The 25,653-nt window shown below is 40.1% G+C and overlaps 1 long non-coding RNA gene across 1 annotated transcript; it reads left to right on the forward strand.

Moving 5' to 3' along the window:
* Window positions 1-748: 748 nt before the first annotated feature.
* Window positions 749-25,430, forward strand: LOC136306684 (uncharacterized). Its single transcript, XR_010725653.1, has 3 exons — window positions 749-868; window positions 24,334-24,413; window positions 24,923-25,430. It is a non-coding gene; the product is annotated as an uncharacterized lncRNA (long non-coding RNA).
* The last annotated feature ends 223 nt before the right edge of the window (window positions 25,431-25,653 follow it).

Consider the following 25,653-nt stretch of genomic DNA (forward strand, 5'->3'; position numbering starts at 1 on the left):
TATTTTGCACCATTTAGCAAAGTCACTGTTGCAGATTAAGAGGAGAGACATCTTTGTCAGGACAATTAACACTTGCAGTAGAAAACTCTTCTTAGCCTTGGGGGGAAAAAGCTTCAGTTGAGGTTGTCATACTGAGAAATCTTTTTGGTATTGGGAGTAGGGGGTGGGTAGAGGGGCGGGGGGGGCAGAGGGGAGAAACAGAACACTGGGTGTTTGGTGAGCAGATGATCAGCCTCTTTTCTGTAACAATTTCTCTATCAAGAGCACCTCCGAGGACTCTGCAGAGGGTTTGCAGTGGTACAGAAATGTGCCAGGACAAACAACCACTGTTTAAAGGCTAAACGGGTGGAGGGCGCTTTTAGGAGTGTCCTCATTTGGATGAATCTTCGTCTATCTGCCTTGGATTGTCTCTGATTTTTCCAATTTTGGATGAAGGCACGAAAGACCTCTATTAAAATGAACCATGGTTACCTAGCAGGGGTGAAGCACTTACTCTTTATCGTTAATGTCTTACTGTGAATAATTAACATGAGGTTTCTTGCTTTAGCTAAGCCTTAAGAAGTATGTGGTAATGTTTAAAAACTTAAAATGCGTGGCATGTCAAGAGTTTACAATGCCAACTGAGAGTTATTCACCCATTTGTTTCTTATAATAATCTTGTGAGATAAAAAAAGGCAGAGGGGAGGGCTGGTCTCCAGGAACAGGTGAAGAGTCCAGGATCTGGCTGGTGAATCAGTTTCCTGTTCAAGGGCATACCACAGGGCTAGATTATAGATTAAGAAGTGAGGGCAGGGGCGGAGGAAATGGAGCCCTCAGACAGGAGGGTCAGTTCTTGTTGGCCCAGTGGGGAGCTCACTGAATAACTAAGGTAGGTGTGAGAGTTTGGAAGGCCTGAAAGGGGTTCAGATTAGAGAGAGAGGCTACTAACAATAGTTGTGTTATTTACCTTATCTTGAGTGTCTCTTATGGGCTAAGTGCCAGACTAGGCTTTTCTATATACCTTGTTAGCTCGCCCTCTTTATAATCCTGCAAGGTGGGTCGTATCCCAAATCTGCAGATGAAAAAAACAGGTGCTTAGAAAAATTTAAAATCTCGCACAACGACAAGTGGCAAGCTCTTTTTCCTCTTTCTCAGCCCCGCAGTGTTCTTTCAGTGTCCCCTGCTGTCCCCTGCAACCGTGCAGGAGAGCAAACAGAGGAAAGGTCAGGGCAGGGCCTGGAAAACAAACTCCCCCTTCCGCACCTCCGTCTCAGGCTTGGTTTTTCTGCCCGTCGCCTCTCTGTTAACTCTGCAATCTGGCAAAGAACAGAAACTGGTGCACACACTGACCAAAGAGAGGGTTTACAAATTTCTACCTGGGTTCTACCTTTCAGCTTCCAGTTTCTCCTTCTCCCTTCAGATCCACTATGCGAAACCGTTCACATGTTTATTCCAGTAACTTTTCTGTTATTGTTAACGTTAACCAACAACTTTTTTACTTTTAATAAACAAGGCTGTTTTTCTCTCCTGTCGAACAGCCTGGTCGCCATTCATCTCCTTACTGTGTCCAGAATCACCCCCAATTACCTGGAGATGCAATGCAACTGAACATATTGGTTTTTGCACCAGATTCCCCCTGCCCCCAACCAGAAGTCATTAAGGGCAAAATATGGGTGATATAATGGAAGGAAGGCCAAGGCTTTAACTTTCTCTAGGCAGTAGCTACCACAGTTGCTATAATCCGGAATTATTCTCTCCTTGACTGAAAGGTAGCCACCTCTTGGGTAAAAGGTAGCAGCTGGTTTACAGTGTACATTAATACAACATAATCATCAAACAAGCAGCATGTGACATTGAGCTGATGATGCACTTGATTGACAAGGCTGACGGTGGTTTAGTGGACTCAGCGGTATTTTTTAGCTTTCATCTCCCTGTTGAATGACCTTGAGCAGGCAGCTTAATTTCTCCACCACTCAGTCTCCTCATCTGTAAAATGGGGATAATGGCATGTACCTAGAGCACAGAGGCATTGTCCCAATTAATTAACTCAGGCAAAGTCCTCTGAGATGCCCGGATAAATGGTGCCACGCGATTGCAGGTGATTAGTATCCTTATTATTCTGACACTCTCCCGTAAGGCCCATCAATCAAATCCGGTTCTGGCTGCACTGGGCAGAGCGATGGATTCTGCCACTGCATCCGATGGCACTGTGCCCTGAAGATAAAGCCTGTCACACACAATGTCTCCCCAGAGGAAGCTTAAGCTGGTTGCTATATTGATGTAGGTGATCTGCCTGCCAGGAGGCACACAGGCCGTTTAACTAGAGCTAATTATGGCCAGCAATAATGCCAGAGCTGGGAACTCACCTCTGATTAGGAGGGGATGTTCAGAGAAACTCTTTCTGAGCTAGATAAGCAGGCTGAATTTTCTGCACCATCGGTATGGGCAGCATTCGGGAGGATGTCAGGACACCTCCCGTTTTAGAGGAAGGACATTGGCGATGTTTTTCTAGAGGGGTTATAGAACCAGAGAGAATGGCTACCTCTGCAAATTGCCCCCTTTGTGACATTCATCATGTATTGATTTTGGCCACTTTTTTTTTTTTTTTTTGCTGGTTGCACAAATATTATATGTTTGTTCTTTGAATAGACATGAAGGGCTAGAGCGAGTTGGCAAGCAAGACAGGTAAGATGGAGTCCCCAGTCTCTGTGGAGCTTTTCATCAAAGACAGAGCAAGGTAGATGGAAACAAAGAAAATATATAAAGGGGAGGAAGTTGGAGTTTTGAAAGCCACCTGCCATGATTAGTGTAGGTCTGTTGTGTGGTGTGGTCGATGTTATGAATCATAACATCATAAGCTACAAATATGTGTGATGTATTAATAAAAATGTCCTCATTTCCACAACTACCATCTTAGTGCAAATTACTATCATTTATCCACTGGACTACTTTGATAACCTGCTGGCTGGTGTCCCCTGTTTCAACCCTGGCCCCTCTGGAGTCTCTTCAACACACACCAGATAACTGAGCAAATTCCTTTTTTTGTATAAGTGTTTTAAGACTTCCTCTCCATTGACTTAGAATCAAATTTAAACTCCTGCCATTGCTTTCTGGGTTTTATTGCTCATCTTTTAACTAAACTAATTCTAAAATCCAGCTGTTCTCCAAGCTCCATCCATGATCGTTTCCTTTCAATGTCCTAAAAGCCAAGCCGTTTCCTGCCCCAGGGCTTTTGCATCTGCCCTTCCTGGAATGTTTTTCCCTAAGTGACTTTCATTGGCTAGAGCTCAATCCTCAAAATGTCTCAATTTAAATGTCACATATTCAGAAGGTCTTATCTAAATCATCATCTTCCCCACCTTGCCAACATCCTGTGCATTGCTGCTACCCTTCGTAGTATGTTTTATTAGCTGTAATTCTTTATTTTCTCATTCATTCATTCACTCATTCATTCATTGACTAACTATCTCCTACAGAAGGCACCTCTAACTTGCCTTCACCCTTCATTTATCAGTACTTAGTACAATACCTGTACAAACCAATATTTGATTTCTGAATGGTGTTGAATAACAACTACCCTTTGAAACACCTCTGTCTGCCATGTATTGTACTATATTCTTTAGATACAAAACTCAGTTTTCCATGCAACAACCTTGAGAGGTTGGTGTCACTTAGCTTAAGTTTTCATACAATTGAATTGAGGTTTAGAACACTGAGACTTGTTGAAGATCACACCTCAAATTTAAGGGAAAAATATCTCAATTACAGGACTCCCTAGCACCGGAGTCGGGGCGTTGGTCCCATCGTTCCTTGGTTTAGGGAACTGGATGAGCAATCCAGATGAAAGGATCAATCATAAATCCATTCTCAATGGCATTGAACAAGGATTGTCTTGAAGGGCAGTTTTAGGAAATTGAATCTAAGAGAAAGGCCTCAAATTGTACGTACCTTTGTGAAATACTACAATCCCGGTAATGACTTTATAGAGAAGAATTAGTAAAAACCTTGAAATGGATAAGCCAAAACACTCTTTTTCTGCCTTCTCCAGAAATCTTCCCATTTATTTTTCAACTACTTCTTGCCTGGGGACATCTTAATTTGTTGGCTCCTGATTACTGCTTCCTAGTAGAAAGTTTCTAAAGTGTGAAAATCTTTTCATTTTAGGTTCACTTTGACTCATTTAAGAATCTAGCACAGTTTAGAATCTTAACAGATAAAGAGCAAAAAAAAAAAAGCATAATATGTTTTCTGGCTTTTTTTTTTCTCAAGCTTTGACATTTAACATGTGATATTTTGTCTGTGGGCTGAAGAGCTCTCCTAATTAATACAGACAAACAGACTAGATTTATAAATGAGACATTCAAATAAAGGGTGCTCCTTTTACTGCCAAAATAAAAAAATAAAGCATTTTTAGATGTTCAGGATTTTTTAAATCATAATATGAATATTTTTTCCAGAAAGATAGTTTTTTTTTTTTTCAGAATTATTTTGCTGAAGGGTTTCCAGTAGGCTATGATGATAGTAAAAAGTTGTTAAGATAAAACCATGTATGTATTTAAGTCATCAAATCTCAACTAGAGCAATCCAAACAAACATAAAGACACACAGAGATGAAATCTCAAATACGGTGGCACAGCGGTAGACCGCTGGGCGACAAAGAACTAAACTAAATTCAGAAGCATTAGTTACAATCAAATAACATGTTTGTCTCCTAGAGCAGTGGTCCTCAACCTTTTTTGGGCCATGGACAGGTTTAATGTCAGAAAATATTTTCACGGACCGGCCTTTAGGGTGGGACGGATAAATGTATCAAGTGACCGAGACAAGCATCAAGAGTGAGTCTTAGATGGATGTAACAGAGAGAATCTGGTCATTTAAAAAAAAAAATAAAACATCGTTCAGACTTAAATATAAATAAAACGGAAATAATGTAAGTTATTTATTCTTTCTCTGCTGACCGGTACCAAAGGGCCCACGGACTGGTACCGGTCCACGGCCTGGGGGTTGGGGACCCACTGTCCTAGAGACTAGGACATGCTCAATACCAAGAGAGGTCCTGGGTAGTAAAAGGTAAAACAACTCTCTCTTGACCTTTAGGAACAGTTGGTGATGACAGGGACAGCAATTGCTCAACCCTTATAGAGTGATCAGTGTTAGGATAAAGGTAGTCACAGGGTTTTGTGAGTAGACAGAAAGTCAAGCCTTAAATCCAGGATGGCAGAATCGTGGCAGACTTCCTAGAAGAGGTGACACCTGGACTGAATCTTAATGCAATATCTTAATTATCAGGAACATAAGGGTGAACGAAGGTGAATGGAAGCTTCCTTTTTGTTTATTAGCTCATTCCTTTAGCTGCAACTGGTTTTCTGTTCATCCAGAGAAAAGTATTGCCCCACCCATTTTCCAGACTCACATTTCTTTAGACAGGAAAGAACTATTTTCACCAGCAACCATTTGAAAAATCCAAGTAAAAGATTCAGAGTTTCCTAGATTGAATTTCCTTTTGAACCCTTAGTCCAACCATTTTGGCCAAGGAAGCGTTGTTCTCTGACTGGTCTAGCTCTGACCCATCCAATGGGCCTGGAATAGTTCTCTAAGGTGTCAGCTTTCATCTAAAACCTGTGACTTCATATGCTGACTAGGAAATCCTGAAATGAGAAGGGGAACTGACCAGCTGACCATCTTTCAACCCACCAGTCAAGGCCAGAGTAATTAAGCCACTGTAGATACATTTTAGGTTGCATTTTCCTACTGAGAGACTATCAGACAAGAACAAACAAACATTTGCTCATTTATTTTCTGTGCTAACCCCTTTGCTAATGTGTATTATTTCCACCATCTCATAAAAATTCTTACTTCAACCTTCGAAGATAAGCATTGAGTATGAGAAACCGAGAGGTTGAATAACCCTTAGATCACATGGATGAAGAAGTCACAGAGACTTAATTTGTTTTTAATTAGCAATTCTATGTTCCCTCTACTCCACCACGTGGGATTTTGGGAAAACAATATCGTAGCAGAATGCCGAGTCTTTCAAATGGCCAGAGGTTGTGCAAATAGGAGCATTGTTTTGTTTTCTTTTTTGCTGACTTTATGATAAGATGGTCTTCTTTCTTCATATTTTAATGTGCTGTGTCAGGAGGAAATGCATAATGAGTGCTCTGGACTTTCCGTTTTTTGAGCTGATTCTGTAAGACATATCACATGTCTCTTCCTTAGAGAGAGTAATTAATGAAGTGTATTGTTATTTCCATATGATACCCATCTCTGGAAGTATTTCTCTTCAGGGCGCAAAATGTGGTGGGGAGGGGAGGGGAGGGGAGGAAGAATGCTTATAATTGTCAATTCCTACATTCCTTTTGAACATTCTCCCAATAGGATGGCACAAGAAAACATCAATAATTAATTGGGAAATACCCCTTCATCTTTATAGAGAGCTCTCCCTAATGAAGCTTGGGTGACAATTCTTTTGAAAGGGTCAGAATTACTTGGTCTCCATTTGGGTACTGGCAGACTATGGGGGGAGGGGTGACTTGGCAAACACCAGGTTTGAGTCCCTCATTGGAAAGTCAATAACTGCTCCTTCGGTTGGTTCCTTGTTCACTTCATCAACGCCGCACAGAGTTCCCTGGGAAGTTTTTCTCCCTCTCTCCGGTAAACATAAGGCTTAGTTACAGAAGCAAAAAAGATGTGTAAATACAGAGGGGAAAAAATGGTGTATCTCATTTTATTACTCTTCTGTGTAATAGTAGTAAAAGTTTTGTAGGGAGTATTGTATACAGTAAAACAATCATTTGTCAAAGGGTAAACTTACTGAACACCAATGCTCTGTTTTTAAAAGATCCCTTGTGTGTCATGAACTACATAGTGCTCATAAAAAGCTGTACTCTGGGGTTATTCTTCGCTTCCTCAATTACTAGAGATTTCTGAAGTCTCTCCAGGAAGGCGGATTAAACATTTATTGTCAGGACACACCAGGCTGCACTTTGTCCCATGCTTTGACACATTCATTAGGCCAGACACTAAATTTTCAACTACTGAATCTATAAAGTACGACATGCGCGCGCGCGCGCACACACACACACACACACACACAAGTTAAAAGTAGTGAAGGAGAAGGAAAAGCAACAGCCACCAGCCCCATGCGCTGCAGTTCTGGAGACTCTGTCCTTGGCCTGTCACGTTAGTCTGGCTGTTCACTACACCCAGTGGCCCCTTAATGAATGTTACCTGGACTTACGTTGCAGTCCTAGACTGCTATGGTTTACTATTGGATAGCAGAAGAAAATCAGAAAGTAGCTATTTTTTCATCCGTAGTCTGTGGTGGAGAGTTGGTATGACTCATGTAGCAGATGAGAAACTTGCCGACGTCCCTCCCAATGAATTGGCAGGGACAGAAGAATTTTATATAATGATCCCTACAAGATGAAGACATCTGCAGAGTAAGGTAACAGCCATTTCAAGGATGTGGTCATTCAGGAACTCTAATTTGACAGACTAGCATAAATTATATGTGCAAAATTAAATTACTGTTCTGACATGTAAAACGATTGAATGTTGTCATTTCCAATCTTACAACAAGAAAAAAGCTGAACAACCCAAAAATCAATGACTCTTTCTTGGACCAATCAGAGAGTTGAGGTCTCAGGGCAAATCATCAGGCTGGAATTGAAAGAGATAGGTGCATTAGAGGGATATCGCCTGGATCTGCTTATCTGGACAGAAGTCTAGAGCCATAAACTGGTGGTCACACTAAGTGGTAATTTGATGAATTGCTGGAGGCCAAGTGTGGATGAGCATGATGCTGAGAAACATCTGTTGGACACAGTCTGGGGTGTGTGTGTGTGTGGGGGTGCAATTCTCTGGGTTTTACCTCCAGGACCTCAACCAGGTTCTTGTGGTAAAGCTCCCTCCCATGAGATAAAAGTCCCTCATGCCCCTGGCAAACAGAAGGGAGAGTGATCTTTGGGAACTATATCCACAGCCTTCTCCATAACAAGGGCCCCCTGAAAGCTTTGCCAGAGTCTAATGATTACCCAGCTTGAGGACTGGACTTCTTCCCACTCTAACCCCTTTCAGCTTCTGGCCTCACTTAAAGGGCAAAGAACTGTCTTCAGGGTTTAGTGCCTCAAGGAAATCGATTGGGAAAGTAACAACTATGGAAGGGAATAGTGGGCTGGAGGTAGAAATTACGCCGGAGGAAAAAATGGTCCATTATAGGACTGACATTTAATCAGGAGATTACAGAACAGAAATCATTTATGCAGGTAAAAACTAAGAAAATCTATTAGAGAATAAAAATGTATCATAATTAATTCACTAATTCTGATAAATGTAGCATACCAATGATAGGAAAAATCTGTTGTGGTTTATATGGGAACCCTCTGTACTATCTTCATAAAATTTCTGTAAATCTGAATTTGTTTTAAAATTAAAAAAAAATTAAAAATATATACACACTAAGGGAGACTAATACTTGAGTAAATAATGTAACCATTTTAGGGAAACAGCAGTTGTTTCTCTCTTTTGAGGAAAAAACTGAACTTATCAGCCATTTCAGTAAAGTCAGGATTTCTCAGGTATAGAACTCGCCCACATCTTCAGGATGTAAGAGTGCTGATTGTCCGTCTTGGCAACTAATATTGACTTGTGAAACTCAGACTTAAAATAATTACATGATTTTTACTGTGCTTTTCAGATATGAAAGACTATATACATATACACATACGCATACACATACATATACACATACATATACACATACATATACATGTACATATACACATACACATACATATACACATACATGCACATATACATGTACATATACATGTGGACTGGATTGCCATTTCTTAAAATGCATACTGAATACCCATTAGTACTCTTTCCATGCTTGGTGTTGATGGAAAATCCATCTTTACCCATAAAGCAATCGATCTTTGGAAGCGTCTTTTTCATATATTACTGATTTGTATTCTGTAAAGCCCACTGTTACAGGACGGTTTGTTTGAGTGTCATACACTCTCTCTCTCTCTCTCTCTCTCTCTCTCTCTCTCTGTCTTTGCTTGGGCTCCCTGGTTTATTCAAGTTACCAAAGGACAGAAATAGCTGCCGCTTTGGCAGAGCTCCCGCTCTTTTCCCGTAGGGAATACTCACCATTTCACAGTGCGCATGTTCAAAGGCAGACGACCCTCCAGTGCAGAGCCGTCCTCCTCCTTCCAGCCACTGCCGAACCACCACCTGCGTGAGCTCCTGTTCAAAGCTAGGCCACTCAGCCCATATGCATCTCCTCCAGTGTTTTATTTGACAATCTGTTTCGGCTTCGCAAGGGAGCTAGCGAATTATGGATTGCTCATTTTGTCAAAGTCATCATTGATGACAATTCCGGCATCAAGAGGCTCGTTTTATTCTGCAGATGTTTTTATCAAATAGAAGATAAATCATGATTCCCCATCGAATTTTGTGTTGTTCTTCTGAGAATAATGGAGGGGACAAATAAAAACCCTCTCATTAATAAAGAAAGAAAGGAATAGACTTACGAGGATCGCGAGTGCGTGATCTTCAGAGATGCAGGCACACACTGGTGAGAGATTGGATTTAGCACCAGTGTAACAGGCTTGAGGTTGGGGGTGCTGGCACTGGGGTAGGTAATCTTAATTTTTAAGAGATTCATTTTTTCTCATTCCTTTCAGAATAGCAGGGCCAATTTCACTTAGAATTTCCATACAGAGCAATGTTAACCATAGCATCTTCTAGAAAGTGGCAGTGTAAACTATTTCTTAAAAAAAAAAGATGAATCTCACTGGTAAATGCTTGTGAAAGATTGTCTCGATGTGCTTAGGAGAGAGCTAGACTCTCTTTGATTTTTGTCAGAGTCTCTTATTCTGGCTTGCTGAAGTCTCTACTCCAGTTAGAATTGGGGGTGAGAGAGGGAAAAAAGGATGTGAATTTGTCTTCACCATCAGCTACAAGGTGTAGATAGCTGGTGAAAGTAAAGCAAGCCTCTTAAATAAAAAGCAATACTTAATTTAGGCACATTTTGTGCAAGGGAGTGGTGTTCAGTTAGGACTCCATGTGTGTGATTATTCTGGCCAGACTGGTCTCACTGTAGTCCCTGTAGTCCCTACGGCAGCACAGAGTTAGATGGGATGGAAATCAGGGATGGGGGTGGCAGTTGTCAGAGGAGAATGAACCATGTCAAGAGGCTCAGTTGTCTCCAGGATGCAGATGACATTGTGAGAGGCAACCAAGGATGGATATCAGTTTGGAAATTCTCCAGAAGATACTGGTAACAAGAAAAAGAAAATGCTGGAGAAGTTGCTGACCATTGAAAGGAGAGCAGTTAATGCAACTTGACCATTACTTCCACCATCATCATTGCCAACGTTCACCACGAGCCAGGCACAGTACTGTGGGTACTTTATAAATATTATTACTCAGCACCCTCTCAACCACGTCTTGAGATCTTTTCTCAGTTCATTTTAGTATAAGAAATGGCAGCTCACAAAAGTTATGCTACTTGTCCCAGACTTCTTAGCGAGTATTTTCTGAATCATTTTGGACAGTGGCTAAGAGCGTCGAGTTTGCTCTCACATGGCCTTTAGTGTGAGCCTTGGTAACCCAGTGTTTCTGACCACTGAAACCTCTATTGACCAGTAGTACTGTTAATTGGGTAAGTACTTGGTATCATCACTTTATTTCTTCACAGATTCCTTTACTACCTGTTTGCTGAAGATCTATCTGATAAGCGCTACACTAGGTTCTGGACCACGGGGATAAAATTTACAATCATCTTTTTCAAAAGGATGGTAGGATCAATATGAATTAGTACAGCAATCCCTTATTCTTCTTGGAGCATCCTTGGACAAGTTATTTCTTTTCTACATTAGTGCCCCTATCAGACTCACATCACTGTCTCCAGGAAACCCTTAGATATTTTGGAGCAGCACTGCAGTTTCATATTTAAGGGAAAGATTCTTTCTTATTTCTCAATTGTTATACCATCAAGTCTGAATAAAACATAAGCTGATCAATATAGAAAGTAACCATCACACTAGGCTACTGCCGTGACTATTTGTGGTGATATTTCCCCCTCCCTTTGCTCTTACTTCTGCATGATTTAACATTAAAGTTAAGGCAAGAACAACAACAGAACAGAAAAAGCAAATAAGATTTTAACAAGCTTTCAATAGACTGACAAAAGGAGATGGGAAACTAGAAACATGAAAATAATAAGCAGTAACTCTGCCAAGAAATACAGCCTCCAAATGGATCCTGAATGGGAAATTTACTTATTTATCTGCATCTTTCAGTTCAGTTTTGCGTTCACTATTTTTCTCCCCTCTTGTTTTGAAAACCATTTGGATTTATTGCATCTCCCGTTGTTCTTTTGAATTTTTTTGTTTGTTTCTCAACATCCAATCTCCTTATTTTTACATCTCTTTATGTTCAGATTTTTCAGACACCGTTTACTCTTTCTCTTTTTTTCTTACAAATAGTAAAAATCATGAAATGCACAGTTAGAGTTATTGTTAGTGCACAAATAGCTTAAGACAGATCGTAAAGTCCCCAGTGATCAAGGAACTATATAATGCTGACTAGCTCCAGCAGCGACAGCAAAAATTTTCATAAGCCAGATGCTGAGCTCTCAGCTCAGCCCCATCAACTTACCCTCACCATGTGAGGATGCCCCATTACTTTCCCAAAGAGCCTATTGCTTTCCTGACCCTTGGAGAAATTGCTAATTTCTCAGGTGCAGTTGCTAAGGTGTTTCCCCCAGCCTCACTCTTCCTTCAACTGTGTGTGACTCAAAAGGACGAGCACACGCAGCAGAAGGCAAGCGTGCCATTTTGTTGTTGTTGTTGTTTTGTTGTTGTTTTACCAGCCACAGAAAATTCAGATGCAGAATTTAAATCAGGGGATAATGTCCCCTTGGGCAAGATGCTGACATTTGTAAGAAAAGGAGGTAAATAAAGCAGTTTTCATTTCCTAAACAGCAAGATTAGGTTGTTTCATAAACTAACATTTTAGATATATCGCGATTCAAATGATCATGACTTAGGGTTCCAGAACATGACAGAATGTTAACTAATATTTTTCTCACTTACTGATTTTCTTAACCCACAAAAATTATCATTTAGTGTCAGTGTTTATAACATTAGTCGAGTTGTTAAGTTTTCTTTTTTTCTTTTTTTTAACCTCGTTCATATAGTTCCCAAATTCATTATATGGGAGCATTGCATTTCTTAGAACTTCTCTCTCATAGATATGAGGGCATCAAATCTCAGAAAGATTCTATGGTGAGCATATCATCTGCATGAATACGAGTTTGAGAAAGAACTGAGCAGCCAGGAGGATGATAATATCAGTGACCCTTTCAACTCGTGGTTATAGATAGTGAGCTCAGTGCGAGTCAGGAGGACTCCTGCTTCCAGAGTGAACATGACCCATGGCTTCGGAGGACTCTGAGAATCTAAAATACAGAAAGTGATGGTTCTGAACCACTGGAGCCAGCCTGGCCACACTCACACATGTGGTGTATTAGTTTTCTAGGCTGTCAGAACAATCTACTACAAATGAGGTGTCTTATAACAACAGAAATGTTTTCTCTCACAGGTGTAGGGGTGAGAAGAGTCTCCCATCAAGGGCTAGGTTCTCTGGGCAGAGTTTGAAGTAGAGAATCCTTCCTCGCTTCTACCAGCTTCTGTTGGCTGCTGGCACTCACAGGCCCCCTGAGTTTATAGGTGCAACACTACAGTCCCTGCCTCTACTTACCTGACCTTCTCTTCTATGTTTTTATATATCTGACTGTGTCCAAATTTCCTTCTTATAAGGATGCTAGTTATGTTGCATTTGGGGCCCACCCTACACTATGCCTTTATTTCAACTTGATTACCTGCAAAGACTTGAGGCAGTCAGACAGACTCCCACATGCGCCCAACCAGGATCCACCCAGCACGCCCACCAGGGGGCGATGCGCTTCCCATCCGGGGCATTGCTCTGTTGCGACCAGAGCCACTCTAGCGCCTGAGGCAGAGGTCACAGAGCTATCCTCAGCGCCAGAGCCAACTTTGCTCCAATGGAGCCTTGGCTGTCGGAAGGGAAGAGAAAGACAGAGAGGAAGGAGAGGGGGAGGTGTGGAGAAGCAAATGGGCACTTCACCTGTGCGCCCTGGCCGGGAATCAAACCCAGGACTCCTGCATGCCAGGCTGATGCTCTACCACTGAGCCAACTGGCCAGGGCTATGCAAAGACTCTTTTTAAGTGAGGTCACATTCAAAGGTTCCAGGTGAACAAAAATTTTGCAGGGAACATTATCCAACCTGGTACACTAAAATTCCAAGTTTCCTTTCTGATGACATATCTAAAAGGCATCTCAAACTGTCCCTTACCCCTTATATATACTAAAATACATGTTCCACACAGTGTGTTTTACATCTCGCTTTAACAACTGAATGCTTCCAAGTGCTCATACCTAAAAACTAAGAATTGTTCCTGTAAACTCTTTTCTTTCATGGCTCATATCCAATTTACTAGAAAGTTCTCTTGTTCAGTTTCAAGTTATATTTAGAATCTGGCCACCTTTTCATAGCACCTACTGTAAATTCCCTTGTATGAGTGGCCATAATCTCTCACCTTATCATTTCAATAGCCTTCCAGCTGGTCTCCCACTTCTGCCTCTCTTCACCTATAGTCTGATTTTAAGACACTAGATGAAGAGATCTTTTTGAAACAATTGTATGGCTCTTCTGCTAAAAGCCCTCCAGAGGCTCTTTGTTTCATTCAGAATGAAAGCCAAAACCTTAAAAGATGCAGTGGAACTTTGAGCCCCACGCTGTCTGGGCTCATCATTCCACCTCCCTTTCTCTGCCGCATTCACACTGTGCCCTTGCAATTGGTCAGACACACCAGTTATGCTGCCATCTTAGCATCCTGGCATGGCTATGTCCTCTATCCAAAGACAACTGTGAAGTTACCAAAGTCTCTACATTGCTGGAGAAGTCAGGGTAAGTTGGACCAAATCTTGTTCAAAATGATGTAAACTGAATTCATGTGTCATTCTTAGTTCTCTGAACTAAAACAAAGCAAACTCTTACAAATTGCAATAAATACTCCTTTCAATCATTTAAATGATTTTAATAATAACAATATGGTACTTTCAACATACTTTTATACATGTACTAGGCGCCATATCAAAGTGACTTTTTTTACATTGTGATGTAATCTATAAACTTTTAGTGAACTTTAAGTCCATTAGGATATTGAAAAGACCTTCAAGCTATGGTAAGGGAGAAAACAGTATAATTATGTAAGGAATGGAAAATTCTCTTTCCTGTCCTTCTCCAATACAATCATGTTGAGTGCCTAAACCTGGTTCCATAGGTTCCTCAGTAGCTCACAGGGAAAAAATGGATTTATGGGAAATCCCAAGGCTTCTCCCAAATTTTCCCAATCAATACTCTTGGATCCATTATATGGATTTATTTCCTTAGAAAAAAAGAAATTGAATGAGAAAAGATTTTTTAAAGACTAAAAGGATTATCTAAAGAAATACTAAATAGCTCCAGACAAATAATTAGCCTTAAACTCAAAAGGATAACAGACATTGTTTATCTATGAAAAGAAAGAAACAAACAGATTTCAAACAAAAGACACAAGGATTTAAAGAGAAAACCATACAACAAAAGTCAGAAATGGAAACCAAGCAGGCAGAGCTCAGGAAGCCTATGAAAGAGAACAATGAAAACAGAACAGAGAGAAAGGCACACAAGAAAGAACAATAAGACATGACTTCAACAGAAGATGCTGTCAGGAACCTTGCAAATGGGTTTGAGAAGATTGCACGAAATGAAACAATAATAAGATACCATTCAAGATTGATTACAGAAAATACACTCAGTATGGAAGACAGAAAGTGAAAAATTAAGTACACGTTAAAAATGAAGTTCTTGAAGATGAGGATAGAACATATGGAACATAAGTATTAGATTTGAAGATAAAAAAAATGTACACCTGCCCCTGTCCCCAAATTATTGACATAAAAACATATTGGTGATATAACTGAACCTCAAGAATAAAGAAAGAAATAGTGTTTCTATTTTCAGTAACAGGGTTTGGATCAATACTTTTTCCTAAAAATAACAAAAATTGTTAGACAATATATATAAAAAAAATCTTTTAAGTAGTGGCTAGCTGAAAAGATTGTGAGCAGCGACTAAGACAGAAATGTGTGGACATGTAGGACTGTAAGTGTTGCCCCGCACTGGCATAGAGGGCCGGGTGAGCTAGGGCATTTGTACTGCTGGCAAACATGGGTCTTTCATTTGCAAGCAGGGTCCATTCTATGCTGAACAGTGAACGTCTCCATCTTAGCCTGGGAAAGTGAAAGTGAACAGGAAGTAACCCTGTCCTCAGAGGACACAAGGTTCTTTCGATGCCCAACAGACAAAGGGTGCTAAATAAAGGAGAAGGAAAAACAACTCTGAGGAATTGCGGTTAATTGCTTTGCTGTTGCTTGTGTTTGTAGTTCAGATCATGTTGCTTCATAATTCAGATCGGAAGTCAAAAGGTAATTGTTTCAAGTTGATAAATACCCATTTTGTTCATTTAGCGATTCCTCATTTGAACGGAATGATTTACAGTAATTATCTGATGAGAGTGGGAACGGGAATAAGTCAGTAGAATAAAAAAAGTTCCCATTTTATATCTTTAGCATTTTTTAAATTGCATTTTTTTTGTCATTTTTGTTATTATTCATAAAACAATTTGAAATATAATATTAATTTGTGGAAGTGTCTAGCCATCAGTTTTTATATACAGCCTGTCTGGGTGCTTTGGTTGGGGAGAGACTTGAACTTTGAAGCACCCGCCTCCAATTCAACATTGGTGATGTTAGGATTACATATATCCATTCTGGAATCAAGCAGACTTTATTCCAAATTCAATTTACCGTATTCCCCATGTATAAGACACACCCTTTTTTGAAAATGTTGGGGTCTAAAAACTGGATGCGTCTTATACAGTGGTTGTAGATTTTTTTTTACTTTCATTTACCGCTTCTTTGCACTTGTTTTTGCGCTCACTGTTGAAGACAGTGATTCGTCATCAGACACAGATGAGGACAAGCTAATGGATGGGAGTTTTGAAAGCGATGAGGAGTTATATGAATTTTATGATGAATAAAACTTGAGTTCAATAACTTTATGTAATACATTTTTTTTTTCAAAATTCGAGCCCCAAAATTAAGATGCATCTTATACACGGAAGCGTCTTATACATGGGGAAATATGGTATATTATTTATACTTCTTTGAATGGGTCAACTCAGTATTGTTGTGGGAGTTACATGAGTCTATATGTGTATAAGGCACTTAACGCAGTGACCGGCATGAACATGGACTCACATAAAAGTCCTGGCAACGAGGCATTGGGGCACTTTTACTTTGAAAGCCTCACTCTTGGTCAAGTGCCCATACCTCCTGCGCAGGAACATAAAAACTTCCCCCATGTTTTATTCTATGAAAATATCAACATAATACAAACAATGTAGAGGCTTTTGAATTTTATTACAAGGAGTTATGATCCATGAAATAATTTTTTACAGTTAAGCTATTTTCCTTAAAGCTCACAAATACTAAAATTTAGATTTTCCTTTAATGACAACACTATGCCCGTCCTTTCTTCATTCCAATTTCTTTCTAGTGACATTTCTGTAGCCCATAGGATGGAGTGAGAGAATGCTTAGGTTGGCAGAAGAACCCTGAGTTAGAGATAGTGGGCTATGTTTTGAGATCCAGCCGTGTCCATAAAGAGACAGAAATCTTGTGACAAGTCGCCCACCCTTCCCAGGCTTTACGATTTAGTATTGAATCCTGGCTTACAGTCTACTCATGAATGAGTTCGTCGAAGGTTTACAGTATTAGGGAAAAAAAGATACAAATGTATCTTGTATCATTTCCATAACTGCGGGGTTAAAACAACTGGGACTTTTGTGTGAGTTACTTCTTTTTTACTGACCACATTTCGTGTATACTGATCATCTTTTTGTGTGTGTGTATATGGATGCTTTCTGTTAATATTAGTTAAGGTGGTAAAATAATAGTTTTTCCTTATTCTTGTTGAACACATAGTAGATGTTTAATAAAAATGATGTTGATTGGTTAATTAAAGACGAAACTCTGGGGTTGGTAAAGGGAAGAGCAACTATAATAGATGCTGTTTTTTTTTTCTCTCCCTTTGCCGGCTAGGAAAAGGAGACAAGCAGACTAGAGGAAGGTTTGGTTTACAAAGAATCTTCTCTTGGTTCCCTAGCAAGCTCTGACAAGGTCATGGTTTAGGTATGTGTAGTGATGCATTTAAAATAAAGCCTTTACAAAAGTGTCTTTTAGGGGAACCATTAACAGGTTAAAATGTTGGAACTCTCCTCTGGCATGCAGATCTCTTATGATCTGACCACTGTCTCCAGTAGCTCATCTCCCAGAACTAGATGCTCTAGAAATATTTAAACATTTTTTAATTCTCCCAATAGTCTCCCAAAGACAGTTAATGCCTCTTGTCTTTGTGTTTGATGTAGACTGTTCCAATTCAAATGCACTTACTCTTTATAAAAAAAAAAGTGTCCATTATCTATGGAAACCTAGCTCAGTGTTCACCTCCCCCAAGAATCTTTCCTTCACACTGATGACCCTCCTGACACTCGGCCTCATCCTGAAGCCTTCCAACCCTATGTCCTGAATCTGTTCCTTTTGCTGCACTCCGCCCTGCTCAGTGTATGGGCATGCCGAGCTTTTGTATGAATGTTTGCACCTGTCTCTCTTCCTACACTAGAATAGAGGTTAGGAACAGATTTATAGTCATTGGTATAATTCCAACACTAACCCAACTATTTGCTAAACAATACACTTAACAAACTAGTGAATGAAATGAGTAGGCTCCAACTCTAATCAATTTGATGGTTTTATTGCTATAACTTTAATAGTTAGCTCAGTAATTTTGTTTGCTGTTTAGTAGCTTTACAGCGATCTTATTTATATAATGTATCAGAACATTTACCCATTAAAACTGAACAAGTCACTGATTTTCAACATGTCTTTGTAGGTTTGCACTTCCCACTATTGTGCCAGAGGACAGTTTTTCTGGACATCTTGCATGGACCAACTAAATAGCTTTAACTGAAAAATAAATAACAAATAAAGAGAGACAAGAAGAAGGGACTAGGGAGGAAGGGACTAGAATATATGATAATTATTTTAATGTCTTCTACAATCATACTAGTTAAAGTGAAATATATGACATTAATCACTAGTTAAGGGAAGATACGCTTTTAAGTCTGATTTGTTACTTATCTCATCTAGGAACAATTAAGTTAATTCTCTTTATACTTCTTTTTTTTTTACTACTTTCATTATAGCTCTTTCTAAACTCTGCCTGATATATCATGGTTTGTGTATATCTGTGTGAAAGAGCAAGAAACATAAATTATATTTCTATATGGTTCTTCAGGACTTGTACTATTTTGTGCATAGTAGAGCAAAATAAAAAATATGGCGTGTCAAACTGAGAAACAACAAAGGGAAGTGGAAGAAATGATAGATCACAGAAAATACATGACGGAAATTAAGATCACAGCCCTGTTTGGACTCTAAAACTTGGACTCTGTAAAGAACTAGTTTGTAAATCTCTCTAATTTCATTCTTCCACTTCAAATTACTGGAGGAGATTTGTCCTTAGCAACTTCTAACTCCAGAGGAACAAGGTATGAGATAGTAGCCCTCTACTTAGAAAAATCAATTCACCTCTCATTTCTGGATGAGAGGTTGCCAGGCTTTAACTACCCCAAGCAATCTCCCATTGCAGTTTATGTAGGAATCTAAAGAGAGTAAAGTACTCAGTTAAAATCCCAAAGATATTTCAAGAAATAGTTATCCTTAAATGGAGGCAGTAAAAAGGCATCAAAAAAAGTGAGCCCCCCCAATCCGCTCCACTGGCCACCTGAACCCAAGAAAAAATACTGCATAAGAAAGGTAGCACGTTTGTGTCATTATGTGAATCCCGTGAAACGAGTGCGACGGCCTTGGAGTTCAAAGTTCAGTCTAATTTCTTCATTAGTTGAACGCATATTACATTAGATCTCGTTGAATTGTGGGAGTTGTCCATCAATGAGTAATAGCTTCTTAACTGTATATAAATGTCTATGTCCCTTAATCTGGTGAATTTTTACTTCTTACTCTTTTCATTTAATGTTTACACTTCCATATTCCAAATTCTTGACACTTTTTTTTAAATTAAGTGTTCACTTATAGGTAGGCAAGTTCTATGTCACAAGCATATTAAAGTATTTTTATTGCACCACTAACTGCAAATCCATTGTATTATTCATCTCTTGTCACCATTGCCAGATATATTTGATTGACTGCAAGGCCATATACCTTCCAATAGCCTTGAAATGATCCTTTGTGAAAAGTCTTGTTCTAGAGCAAAGCCATCATCCTTATGAAACGGCAAGTAAGTAGGGGGCTGTATCATGTCTCCTTAAAGCAAGAACTGGCTGCTTTGCAACTTTTTGGCCTGATGCATCTTAATTTGTAATGCACAAGGCTCTGTTCAAAAGAATAACATATTCCATTTCTGTTCACAGAACTAATGCTTGATGCAAAGAGAGATAGAAAATAAGATTGGTCCTTTATTGGTGATAATTATACCAACAATACCGAGCAAGATATGGAAGGGTTAGATAAAAGCAAATGAACTCACTGTTTAAATTGAGTTTACTAGATGGAATCATATATCGAAGTACAAATCTTTTGACTGTTCAATTAAAACCACCTTATTTTCCCCAACAACTTAGGGGTTCGTTTCTGTATTATTTTGCATAAGTATTTCAACCAATTTCCATAAATTTGCATTTCTGTTCCAAAAGCCTAATGCCAATTATGTATAATAAATATAATTAATTATTGCATTCCACAGCAACTGCATTCAAATCTAGTTTGCAGTCAGAGACCTCAGAATAGCTAAGTATTGGAAACTGTGGGCTAGTAAATAGCAGAAGTCCAGGTCACAGTTCCCACAGCCACCGAAAACCGAGGTTGGGACTGCTTCTCAAAGAGATGCAAAAATATATATTGGATATGGGCTGCCTCAGAAGCTTTGTGTCAGCAAACCTAAGTCAATGCTTAAACATCAGTAAAGAGCAAAGGACCTACCGGTGCCTACATGAACATCCGCAAGTAACCAGCGCTTTTGCATGTAATCCTCAGGCTGACTTGGCCACCTGACATGTAAGTGTAATTTGCCCTTTCTAGCATATCCCTCCCAGAGGAGAGGTTGGAAGAAGAGGTTCCGGGCCTGAGTAACTCATGCCTGATATAAAACTCTGTTGTCCCATTCTGCCTTATTGGGCAAATAAGTTTGTAAAATGTGATTTTTATGCTCACGTTGTTAAAAATGGTGCTGCCAGGTGAAACTGCTAATTACCTTTCTGCTTGGGAAGGGCCACTGGTATGCTAATGTGTGCTGGAGGAGGGGTTTCCACGCCAAAAGGTTATAAGAAGAAGGAGGCCAGGTTTTTGCAGAGTTTGTGTAGAGAGAAGGAAATGAGGAACTGGAGGTGATTTAAACTGGTGGGGGGCATTTGGTTCTAGGAAATACTGGAAAAGATTCTCCTGGTTGTGGAACCAGAGAATGTATGAGTGGGTTTTGGAGCCTTCTGTGTGTTTGTGTTTACTCGCCAGCCAGTTGCAAGGCTAGAATAAAGGAATGGCTCACCAGTTTTTGGCTCCACTGTTTCTTTACTGTCTGTCTGAATCTAATGGGAACCTGCACCTGCCTGGTGGCGACCTTGATGACTGCCACCACTGGCCGTACAGGTGTTCATTCAGAAAGCAATAGAAAAGCATGCCATTGTTTTTTAAAGCACATTGAAGGGTATGTGTACATACTATATATTGTGAATTCATGCTTTCCTAGAAATTTCAAGCCACCCAGGTATGTGTTGTTGCATGTTTGCTGTTATGGAGCAGAAACAAACAAAAAGCAAAAAAATAAAAACAAATAAATAAAATAAATAAAAAAATTAAAGCAAACAAACAGAAAAACTAGAGTGAAATAGGTTTAGCATGGGTTTAAAAAATGTTTGCAACTCGTCAGCTTGGGAGTGACCCTCTCCCTCTTTTAATCATCAGAATCTCTGATGGAATTAGGAAACGAGAATAACTGGCCACACTGGATGCGCGCACGGGGTGGCTTCAAGTTCAAGTCTACATAGAACCTCTAACACAGGGGGGATCGGGCAAGAAGTAAGTGACTGGTCTTCTCCTCTAACTCTGAGATGCATCTGAGACATGTCTTAGTTATTTTTTGAATTGATTCTTGCCTGAAGCTCCTTTGGGATTTTTTTTTTTTTTTTTTGTATTTTTCTGAAGTTGGAAACGGGGAGGCAGTCAGCTAGACTCCCGCATGCGTCCGACCGGGATCCACCCGGCACGCCCACCAGGGGTGACGCTCTGCCCATCTGGGGCATTGCTCTGTTGCAACCAGACTAGCGCCTGAGGCAGAGGCCACAGAGCCATCCTCAGCGCCCGGGCCAACTTTGCTCCAATGGAGCCTTGGCTGCGAGAGGGGAAGAGAGAGACAGAGAGGAAGGAGAGGGGGAGGGGTGGAGAAGCAGATGGGCACTTCTCCTGTGTGCCCTGGCTGGGAATTGAACCCAGGATTCCTGCACACCAGGCTGACGCTCTACCACTGAGCCAACCGGCCAGGGCTTAAAAAATATATTTTATATATTGTAATTTAATAAGTATTCAGGAGGGCAATTCATCCTTCCTTCCAAGATTTGGGGAGTCCTGGCTAGTGTGGCTAGTCCTAAGTCACACTACTGGAGCCACATTTTTGTCTTAGGTTGACATTCAAGGAGTGCTGATGACACCAGTGGGGGACCTGGTGGCCCTGAGCTGGTAGGTGACGCAGTGGGAAGAAAGCAGCCAGGACTGTTCTCACATGACCTCCCGGGATCCTGTTCTGACAGTCTTGTTTAGACAGATGACAGATGTGTGCAAAGCCACAAGGTTTAAATATGCAAAGGCGGAGTTGTCTCCCGCATTCCTCGGACCTGCTATGTGGGACAAAGTTGAGCCTGTCTGGTTGGGGCAGGGTATGTAGAAAATATACCCTGGCCTGCTTAGGGGTGCCTTATGGTAGGCTCTGTATAGAATTAGGTTTAACCAAAGCTGCTTGTTTTATTCCCCAAAGGGGGGCCAGAGTTTATCATGGTTATCATTTCTTATAAAGTGACTGGGTCTCAGAATTTTTATCTTAGAGATTTCAAAATGGCTCCTTTTTCACCTTCTTATGTGAGTAAAGCTACGAGTTACATTTTGTATATTTTCAATAAAATAATACATATTAACCTGCATTAAGCCCACTTTGGGTGTAATTGATTCTTTAAGAGGTGATTACTAATATACACATCCCATGACACGGCAATATAATGAACTGTGACCAAAACCCATGTGTCCAGTAGCTGCAGAAGCGCTTATGCCTGCCATCAACTTCAGTGGCTGGGAAGCCACAAAGCTTTCATCCTGTACTTAATATTTCATGAGATCTGACATCACTCAGAAATCCAGAAATTTCTAAGAGTAAAAAGGGAGTCTTGCTGCCCCAGAGTTATCCCAACACTAAGTATAGTGGATCTTCAACTGGATTTTTTTTTTTTTTTTGGTTACAGAGACAGAGTGAGAGACAGAATGAGGGACAGATAAAGACAGATAGACAGACAGGAAGGGAGAGAGATGAGAAGCATCAGTTCTTCGTTGCAGTACCTTAGTTGTTTATTGATTGCTTCCTCATACGTGCCTTGACTGGGAGGCTACAGCAGACTGAGTGACTCCTTGCTCAAGCCATTGACCTTGGGTTCAAGCTGGTGAGCCATACTCAAACCAGATGAGCCCACGCTCAAGCCAGCTACCTTGGGGTTTCGAACCTGGGTCCTCTGCATCCCAGTCCGAGGCTCTATCCACTGTGCTACCACCTGGTCAGGCTCCAACTGAATTTTGAGTGCTTATTTTGTGCTGAGGTTTGGTTGGTTTTGGGAAAACTCCAAAACATTCGTATTTAGAAGGTGAGTCTTTAAAAAGATTATTTTTCACTACAATTAACTCTTAGGAAAGGGGCTACTGGAGAGCAGGTATTCTGAAACTAAAATGTGTGTGTGTGCGTGCGTGCATGTGTGTGTGTGTGTGTGTGTGTGTGTGTGTGAATTCTTTGCAGAATCTTTGCTGTAATGGAGTATTTTCAGTATTTAATGTGTTTGCCTCCCTGACCCTGACCTCAGTCTCCTATACCCAGTTCCACTAAACATACAGAGAAAGATGTCCATGGGCACGAGTATTGGAGTATAGCCTAGTGTGCCCCAAGCAGACACTTTTAAATAAGAATGTCAGCAGGACTATCAAAGTACCCAACTTTACAAGGCAAAGATCATTGCCTTGGAACTTTGGGCGATGACAACTTAGATGCCCCTCTTGTCATTTACTCACCTTCACTTGGGTTTCTTCTAAGCAATAATTCATGTAACAGATGACATCGTGGAATAAGATAACTTAAGGTGATCTTGTCAAACCACCACCTAGATGTCATTTTATTTTCTTACATATCTATAATGTGGAATATTTTACAAAACACATAGTTTATCTTCACAACAGACTCTTGAAGGAAATAGGTCTGGGTGGGGTTGGAAAAAATGAAACTCAAGAGAAGATATGAGACTTGCATTGACCCAGGTTACGTGCAGATTTTAGGTTCAGTCTGAAATCCAGATCAAATATCATCATCTTCTCCAAAAACCTTTATTCATACTCTATTAATGTCTGTTAAGGGTGATGGGGATCTTGTTACCAGAATATCTTCAGTTAGTTAAGAAAGGTGATGGGTGGGTTAAAGAAAATTTAGAGGAATAATTATTTCTGCAGATAAGAAAAAAGGGCTGTGGATGAGAGGAACAAAAATGTCAAGGAAGACAACTGTTGGTAAGACAGGGAAAAGGACAAACACTGTCTTGGGAAAAGACAAAAAAAAAAAAGGAGACTCAAAACAGCAGACATGTAGAAAACACCTAAGTGAGGCTGCTGCTGGGGTTATGCTCTATATGCAACCCCCAGATTCCTCCCTAACTTACCTGTGGGACAATCTATATTGGTGACAAACACAAGGGCGTGAGGAGGTTCCTCCTGGGTAAGGAGATGTGGTAGGTCAAAGGTGACATGAAGGGGAAATAGCGGATCATGCTGAAATACACTACAGCTAATTCACAGTATCTCCAAGTGTTTTGAAATCATCTGTTTATGTTTGTTTCGTAGGCTGGATTATAAACTGCTCAAAACTGTTTTCTTCATTGTTTCAACTTTCGTCTTTATTTCTATGTGGAATGTGACATACAGTAAGTAGGTGCTTACTACATCTTATTTGAAATTTTTTTACTGTCTAAAACTTTCTTTCTGGCAGCCCTAAAAAGTAATGCCTGGAATTAATAACAGCCCCAGCACCTAAAGAAATATATTATGCTAAAGTTTGTTTTAAAACTTAACAAGTTTTAATGTTTATATATCCTGCCTAGTCCTAGGGAGAGTAGATGATTGATATATCCTGTAGGGGGTTTTATTTTATTTTACTTTATTTATTTATTTATTTATTTATTTATTTATCTATCTATTTTTGCTTTGTTGTTATTGTTGCTGCAAATTATAAAAATCTATAAAGGGCAATTTGAGCAAAAGTAAATTTACTGGAAAGACATTGGGTAGCTCACAAAATTGATATGTACAATAGAAAGCCAGTCCACACACACATAGTTTCAAAGAGAGCAAGAACAGTAAGGGGTAGAAAAATTATTCAGCCAGGATATCAGGTGATAGAGTTAGGATAAATAAATATCATCCATGTTTTCAGATCTGGAAACCTTGTTGCTGAGATTCAGAGCTCCAGGAGAAAGAATCTGATTGGTTAAGCTTCAGTCTTATGCTCACCCACCCATTAGCTGTGCCAAGTTGGAGGGAAATGACCTGGTCATAGGAGTCTACAGTCTCCAAAGATCCGTTCGGCTCCTGTGGTGGAGGGAATGAATGATTTATACTCCCATCCAGATTGCAATCAATGGAGGAGTGGGAATTCATAAAAGAAAATAATGAGGGCTTTTTGAAATCACCCATGGATGCTAACCAGCCAAAAGAGTGAATAGTCACAGCATTGGGGCACCCTCTGCAATGGTGCTTCCCATGTTCAGAGAAAAACAACTGTGGAAGCAGCTCGAAGTGACACCATGAATAAGAGGCAAAATGAGAAGTCAACCCCCTACCCCCTCTCTACACCACACACACACACACACACACACACACACACACACACACACTATGAAGCCACCAAAATTCATGGAGCAAGATTCACTCAGAAAAGTGAACAGCACCACTTCAGCAAAGGAGAGAATTTTAGAAATGAAATCAACAAAGGAAGACCTCTGGATGGGTTCATGTTTTCTTTTGTGTTTGAATTGTCTTCCTCGGGTGCCTTAAAGCTAAACTTTCTTTCATTTGTCAAATAAATTGTATTTCCCATGAAATGGCAATTTACTCTCCCAATTTCCAACAGCTGTCTATCTTAGAGGCGTTCTCTCAGAGTATCTA

Source organism: Saccopteryx bilineata, chromosome 5 (genome assembly GCF_036850765.1).
Source record: "Saccopteryx bilineata isolate mSacBil1 chromosome 5, mSacBil1_pri_phased_curated, whole genome shotgun sequence".
NCBI lineage: Eukaryota > Metazoa > Chordata > Mammalia > Chiroptera > Emballonuridae > Saccopteryx > Saccopteryx bilineata.